General features: G+C 34.0%; 1 long non-coding RNA gene and 1 pseudogene across 1 annotated transcript; one reads left to right on the forward strand and one right to left on the reverse strand.

Moving 5' to 3' along the window:
- The first annotated feature begins 3005 nt into the window (after positions 1–3005).
- Positions 3006–4389, forward strand: LOC131073483 ((R,S)-reticuline 7-O-methyltransferase-like; annotated as a pseudogene).
- Positions 4390–5940: 1551 nt separating this feature from the next.
- LOC131073485 (uncharacterized) lies at positions 5941–7711 on the reverse strand. Its single transcript, XR_009112879.2, has 2 exons — positions 7603–7711; positions 5941–6372 (listed from the first exon to the last, which is right to left on the reverse strand). It is a non-coding gene; the product is annotated as an uncharacterized LOC131073485 (long non-coding RNA).
- Between the last annotated feature and the right edge of the window lie 694 nt (positions 7712–8405).

An 8405-nucleotide genomic window follows, 5' to 3' on the forward strand; every position in this document is an offset into this window, starting at 1 on the left:
AACTAAGATCTACTTTAATGAATATTGCTTGCTTATAATTTTATTTAGTATCAATAATTTATAATCAATACATATCACACATATCCTAAATAGATAGAATTAATCCTAATAGTTGGAAGGTCTTCAATGATCGAATAACATGTCAATGCTACCACAATACACTACATGAAACACAAGATATACAAAAGACATGAGAAGGTCATGTCATGAAGCACACCAAGTAGGGTGGGTTTCATAGTATATCATGTTTGACAATTTGTAACATACACATCAAATATATAGTAGCACCTATCCAAAATGTCATTATCACCCTATGAGTTTGATATCTTGTAGCATAATATTCACACATGTGACATGGCCATACACATTCAACACATGTTGAAGCATATTAGTGGCTCTTAAATATTAGTCAAATACAATTTCAATTATACCATCTAAAAAGGAGAAAGCATAATAAATTATGCCTTCAAAAGGTTCTTTTTAGAAGAATTCCTTTGTTTAATGGTCAAAATAATTTAGATTGGGTTTATATGTTTGAACAAAGTAATCCATTTTTTTTTTCCCAACTACAAATGGTCTTCAACACATAGTTTACCTTTACACTACTTTGCATTCAAATTTTTTATGTCCAGTAATGAGTATTGCTACAAGTATATTTTGCATTTCAATGTAAACCTTGCATGGAGCATATTTTTTTCCATAACCTTGATAATACATACACTAAACTCCACATACCATCTTATAGAGTAAAAATATATTCAATTGCCAGTAGGCTTCACTCCATCCATTGACATGATCACCTACTAGGGAATTTGAATCATCAAAACATCAACAATTTGAGAATGTTCTATTTATAACAAGTAGGAGGGTGAAATGGTCAATGAAAAACAAAATCTTGATCATGTATATGTTATTTTGGTGTCCAAGACTTTAGCCTTTTCTTATAGTTTTTTAAAATAAATTTAAATATTTATTCAATACATTATTACTTAAATTTTAAAGAACAAAAAAAAAGCATATTGAGAAGATCAAATTTTATCATACTTTAACCTTGAAATCAATATGATAGTTTGTAGGAAATAAGGATTACTAATCTAATTAAAAAAAATTGTATTATTAATGATGAATGTTTTTTATTGAATAAATTTATATGCATTTTTAATCAATTTATGATATCTAAGGTAATCAGAATCTATGATTGATAGGCACATTTAGTCATTCAAGACAGTGGAAGCTATCTTAATCCTCTATGTCTACAAAGTGCATTTAGTTGTTATTGGTCAGCATGTAACAATAATGTTCCATGAGACACTCTTCCCCACCAAGATTAAAAACAATTGTATCTTCCTACAACCAAAAATTTGATGCAAACTAGTGTCACCTAGATACATTTCTCCTTCATCATAAGAATGGTAAGAAGATAAATGCTCCTTTTGAAGAGTCGTATGATATGAGAAACATGAGTTAATCTCTCTCTCTCTCTCTCTCTCTCTCTCTCTCTCTCTCTCTCTCTCTCTCTCTCTCTCTCTCTCTCTCTCTCTCTCTCTCTCTCTCTCTCTTCTTACCCTCCCTATATCTCTCTCCCTATCACTCCATATTGCTATATCTCTCTAATTATCCTCTACTTTATATTTGTCCTTCTCTAGATTTCTATATTTTTGTATATATATCCCTCTCTATCTCTATCTCCATTTGTCTCACTCACTCACACACTCCCTATTTAACCCTCTTTCTCTCTCTCATACACACTCTCTTACTCCATGTTTCTCCCTCTCTATTTATATCTCTCTATCTCCCCTTACTCTATCTCTCCTCTCTATATCCCTCTCTCCACTCTTTATAAGTAACTTAAACTATATCTTTATCTTTTTTCCTATCAATTTCCCCCTTTCTTATTATCTATCTCTATTTCTCTCTCTCCTTCATCTCTCCTATCTATATCTCACCCACTCTATCTTACCAAAGCTCTCTCTCTCTCTCTCTCTCTCTCTCTCTCTCTCTCTCTCTCTCTCTCTCTCTCTCTCTCTCTCTCTCTCTCTCTCTCTCTCTCTCTCTCAATTATTTTTTTGGTATTCTCCCCTCTCCTCAATATTTTTCTCCCTCGCCCTCTCTCTATATATCCCTCTCCATCTTTATCTTTATCTTTTTATGTTTCTCCCTCTCTCTCTTTATAACTTGTTTATGTCACCCCATCCTCTCTCTCTCTCTCTCTCTCTCTCTCTCTCTCTCTCTCTCTCTCTCTCTCTCTCTCTCTCTCTCTCTCTCTCTCTCTCTCTCTCTCTCTCTCTATCAATTATTTTTTTGGTAATCTCCCCTCTCTCCTCAATATTTTTCTCCCTCGCCCTCTCTCTATATATCCCTCTCCATCTTTATCTTTATCTTTTTATGTTTCTCCCCTCTCTCTCTTTATAACTTGTTTATGTCACCCCATCCTCTCTCTCTCTCTCTCTCTCTCTCTCTCTCTCTCTCTCTCTCTCTCTCTCTCTCTCTCTCTCTCTCTCTCTCTCTCTCACACACACACACACACACACAATTTTTCCATCTCATTATGTCTCCATATCTCTCTATCACTATATGTTTCCTTCAATTGTATGCAAAAAAATATCAAATTATGTCATAATTGATCTTCGAAACCTTTTCGGCGTACCCATTGCACACCAAGGTGCAATTGCTAGTAATAATAATGCTTGCAGCAAGGGCAATGGGGTAGATGAGAAAGCCAGCTAAATCCCAAATTTAAAATATTTAAGTACATTAAAAAAAGAGAAAGAAATATTATGTTTGATTCCAATGCTGACCGTAGAACCGAGGGTTGTTTGAGGAGAGCCATCATTATGGTATCTCAATGTTTATTATTATTATTATTATTATTATTATATATATATTGTAATCATTGGGCCTTTTCTGGGTGTCCATATCTCAATCATTAAGAGTTTACGAAAGTTGGAAATATGGATAGCCCAGCAGCTGATAAGCCCTCCAAAAATGGAGAAAACTATGATGGCATGTTCGAGAGCGAGGAGGAAAAACTCGCCGGACAAGCGGACGCATGGAAATACACATTTGCGTTTGTGGACTCTCTGGCAGTAAAATCCGTCGTTTTGCTCGGAATCCCCGACATCATCGCGCGCCACGGTCCCAAAGCAACGCTTTCCCTCTCACAAATCGCAGCGGAGCTTCCCAGCCAAAAGCCCGACGTCAATTGCCTCTTCAGAATCCTCCGCTTCCTCGTTGCCAAGAGTTTCTTCAGAGCCGACACGACCGGAGGCACGGGTGAAGTGAGATACGGCCTTACGCCCGCTTCTAAATGGTTCTTAAAAGAGCCGTCGCTCTCCCTGACTGCCATGCTACTTTTGGAGATGAACGTGACGATGATGGCGTCGTGGCACTATTTCAACGAGTGCGTCCTCCACGGTGGTGTGGCGTTCGAGAAGGCTCACGGCCTGCATCTTTGGGACTACGCTGCGGCGCACTCTGATCACAACGACCTCTTCAACCAAGCCATGACTTGCAACACTACTATCGTTATGAAAGTCATCTTGTCTAAATACGAGGGGTTTCAGGGCTTGAATTCCATGGTGGACGTCGCAGGCGGAATCGGAACGACCCTCGCAGAGATTGTGAAGGCCCATCCAACTATTAACGGCATCAACTACGATCTCCCCCACGTTATAGCTACGGCTCCCCATTTCCCGGGTATAAATAATTTAACTATACGGCTTTTAACAACGAAACGGGTGGGCTTAAATGGACTTGCTTTTCGTTTCATTGACTCAAAATGTTATACTTCTTTTTTCATAATGCAGGGGTAAAGCATGTTGGAGGAGACGTGTTCAAAGAGGTGCCCCCGCAGACGCTGTATTCATGAAGGTCGGTGGATCGAATTCGGTGCTTGTTTTGTATGGAGGAGGGTTTTCCAATGCATATTTTGTTTATTTTCTTGAATTTTTGCAGTGGATCTTGCATGATTGGGCGGACGAGGACTGCGTAAAGATTCTGAAACAATGCAGAAAGGCGATTCCAGAAACAGGGAAGGCGATCATTGTGGATGCGGTTCTGAATGCCAGAGAGAAGACGGGTGGATCCTAGTTTGGGTCTTGTGTTTGATCTGGCAATGATTGCGCACACCAGTGGTGGGAAAGAGAGAAGTGAGGAGGAGTGGAAGAATCTGTTAAAGGAAGCAGGATTTCCTCGTTTCAATGTTATTCCCATACCGGCATTGCAGTCTGTAATTGAAGCTTTTCCTTACTAGCCGCTCTGTGTATGCTCGTGAAAGTATAGACCAGCGATCGAGTGAGTTAAAAAACTTGAAATTATGAAACTTCTGAAAATAGGAGACTGCACAGATTAAGATTCCTTTATATTTGAGACTGTACTATGCTTTTCATGTCCTGCTTTGCTGTTTGCTGCCTTGTTATTGTGTTATATTGCCTAGCTACTCTGTTTTGGGCCTCTTTTACATGGTAATAAAATTAGCTTTTTGATGTTCAACTTTATTAGATTAGTTTTCTTATCTATGTGACAATTGAAATTGATTTGGTAAATTTGTTTTAATTTATTTAATTGTGTTCTTTTTATATCAATTTTTTTTTATAAAAGTGATTTCGTAGATAAGAAAATGCAGTTAAGAATGTTCTAAGGAAGAAGGCACTACAAAGTATGATTAATAAAGAAATTTCATAATTTCAATAAAATTAAATTTTTGATGTTAAGGGTGGATGTTTTATTAGATTTAGTTTTCTTATCTATGTGAGAATTGAAATTGATTTGTTAAATATGATTAATTTATTTAATTGTAATTTTTTTCTATCATTTTTTTTTTAAAAGTGATCTTGTATCTATTAGAAGACGCAATTAAGAATGTCTAAGGAAGAAAGCACTACAAAGAATGATCAATAAAGAAATTTCATAATCTCAATAATATGATAAAGAAGATTTGAAAATGTGAATTGGAAGAAACAAAAAGTATCAATGGTAAAGCTTTGAACTTGAATTTTATCAGAAGATCTGGTAACATACACAATCTTATTTTCAATAGAATTATGAGAAATCAGAAAATGATTTATAAAGATGTTGATATTGTCAATATGGTTTGCATGGAAGAAAATTTGATAATTTAGATCATGGTGGTTTTGGAAAATTGTTGATTATTTAATTAAAATTTCATACTTATATACCCAAATAGAGAAAATAGGGGTTGAATGTAAGAAAATAGATTTTTAATTGACTACAATAATTGAAAGTGGCATTACTAAAAATCTTTAAAGAATCAAGAAAAAGAGTAACTCAAACAAATCTTAGAGCCCCTAACAATATTTTGATGGATTTTATAAATCAATCTTAGATGAAGATCTCAATTTATTAAAAAATGGCACATTAAAAAGAATAGTGCACATACTACCAAATTTGAATAATTTTAAAAAATAATTTTAAAGCATCTTTTGATGAAAAGAAAAATTGCAAAGCTATATTATGTTTCATAATGATAATGCTCTTAATAATAAAACTAGAAATAGTGGTGCAAAAAAACTATCTGAAGAACACAACTATATAATTTTGTATTAAAGGAAAAATCAAGTTTTGAAGGGGCCCTAAAACCCCGAGTAAAATTGTAAGGACCTACTTGTCCTAACCCTAGTTAAACCACCATAGTAACTCACAATTTAAATTAAATTAAATCCTCATTAATGCACACACGATGTTTACGATAACTGACATGCAATTAATAAAGGAGTGATCTTAACATCCATGCAATTCGTGAAAACTTTCATGCATGTAACAAAAGTGAAACAGAAGTAAAATGCACATGATGGTAAAGTAACATGGATTAACCATATAATTATCAATGATTTCGAATTAAAGTGTGTGCATGCATTCATGAAAGAAAACAAAAGTAACGTTGCATGAGTTATTACAAATTAAATTAACATGCAAAATGCATAATTAAATTAACTAACTAAAAATTAAATACGAACATGCATGCATGCGGAAAGTAAATCAATGCATGTTAGTGGGTTAGTATGTTAGTAGTTTTTTTTGTTTTCTTTTTGTTAGTTACATTGCATGGTGATTTTTTGTCACATTACATCATGGACCTCGTAAGTCTTTTACATAACTTTTACATTTGACCATTATGGTCTTTACAATAAGATAAAATATGCATCATATAATAATTACATAAAATTTATCTGGAATCTCTAATTCTTTGTCTTTGGATGTATCATCTAGGTGGAAACCGGATGACAGACATATGACCCAGGCATTTTATCAGCCCAATCAAACGAAGCATAAGCTTCTCGGTGTTCATGATAAGCTCTCATTACTCACGATGAACTATCCTAGCAAGCTGGTACCAACTGGCGAGAATGGAACCTGTGCATGCATGTAGAACCAACAACCCATCATGTTGAACTAACTACATGTGTTATGGAAGGGAGAAAAAATAATAATTTGATGGCCATCATTACCCTATTAGAGAGGTGAAGAAAATTCACCCTTCCCTAGTTAACCCATAATCAAGCACACTTTTCCATAAACATCCCGCATAGACATAAAATAAATGATTTAACCCCTCCAAGATTAATATCATTTAGTTTTATTATTATTATTTTTATTTCATATTAATTCAATATTCTTTCCTATATTTCAGAATTTCAATCAATCTCTTTACATATGTATATGTCTCTATATTTATACTTGTAATGATTTATTCTTTCTAAACATGTTCTAATCTAAAATAAACTCTCATATTTAGAATTTTTCCATTTATTATAAATATAAATTTCCCTTACTATATTTGATATTGTGAAATAAAGAAATTACAACTCCCAAAAATGACTTAGTTACTATCGACTGGAAATTACAACCGAGTAATACAAATAATTTATAAAGAAAAAGAGTAAGACCGGCCAATAAATCTGACTACAGAATTTAAATGGGATTAATAAAATTTAATAATCTCAGGCAATCGATTTGACTAATATGACTACAGTCTCTATTTCACTTGGAACTTCAACTAGCTATCCAAGGAAGGCATGGTTTACGGAAAGTATTCTACCAAATAATAGAAAAATGGAAAAAGAAAAGGGTCGCTTTGTTCTCTCAAACTACTCCCATATCTACTCCCTTCACACAATTCCTTATAGACCTAATCAGAAGACGTGGGAGAGGAGTGGGTTAAGAGAGGGAGTAAGGCATGGGAGGAAAGACATCTCCTCTCTTCTAAGCTCATCCCCTCCCTCCCCCTCTCCCTCTCCCTCCCCCTCCCTCCACTTTATTTTTGAATGCCTACGTGGTGGGGAAAGAGGGAGAGGCATGGGAGAAGACATGAAGACAGGGAGAGTGGGCGTGATGATGGAAGAAGGAGAAAAGGCATGGGGAAGTCAAACCATCGCCCCCCTCCTTCAAATTCGCCCCCTTCCAACTGCATTCCCTACTATTGTTAGAGGCATAACAAAAAGAATTGATGGGGGTAGAGATCAGACAGAGGAGGCGTGAAGAGAAGGAAAAGCGTGGGGAAGGTGACCTGGGTGATTCTTCTGCAAATTACATAGCATCCAATCCATCAAGCAAGGAATCAACACAAAGAATCAAACTAATTACCTTGTAGAGATAAAACCTTCACCAGCCAAATTGGTGAATAACACTTAGCTACAGTACCTCCACCGTTCACCTTTGCCAGTCAAGATCCTCTTTCCTACCAACTAATTCAACTCAGGAAGAATGCGAACAATAAGAATTAGATGATCAATCATAATATTGAACCCTATATTTATAAATATTTAGGCTAGGTTTGATTTAATGCATGCTTTGAAAATAATTTAATAATGAGCTCTAAAACTAAAACTTAGCTAATTATAATAAAGACTACATGAATTTACTAATTTCTATATGCATTAAAGATTTAGTTTTCGAAAATATATCTTTAGTCTTTTACTTATTTTTGCATGATTATATTTTAGTCTATTATTACTTCTTTGAAAATCAACTAATTTTTCTTATTTAATTTGAATTACGCATGATTAGCTATTTTAATGCAATACCTATTGCATGTCAAAATACTACTTTATAATATTAATGCTTTTTATCTTTTATTATCTTTTTCTTCTTTTTTTAATTCACGCATGTAAACCTTATAATTTACAATTTATCCTCTCTATATATATTTACTATCTAATTCACACATATCAAATTTTATAATTTTAATAATTGTAATTTATAAATCTTTAAAACAGTCTAACTTACGAATAAATTGATTATTTTATTTATTTAATTTAACTCTCTAATTTAGTATCTAATTTATAGCTTTATAAAATATTATACTTCATCTATTAAATTGTTTGTCATTTAATTATCAAATAATTATATTATTTAATTAATTTATAACATTGATTTATTTATTTTGA

Source organism: Cryptomeria japonica, chromosome 1 (genome assembly GCF_030272615.1).
Source record: "Cryptomeria japonica chromosome 1, Sugi_1.0, whole genome shotgun sequence".
In the NCBI taxonomy this organism is placed as follows: Eukaryota; Viridiplantae; Streptophyta; class Pinopsida; order Cupressales; family Cupressaceae; genus Cryptomeria; species Cryptomeria japonica.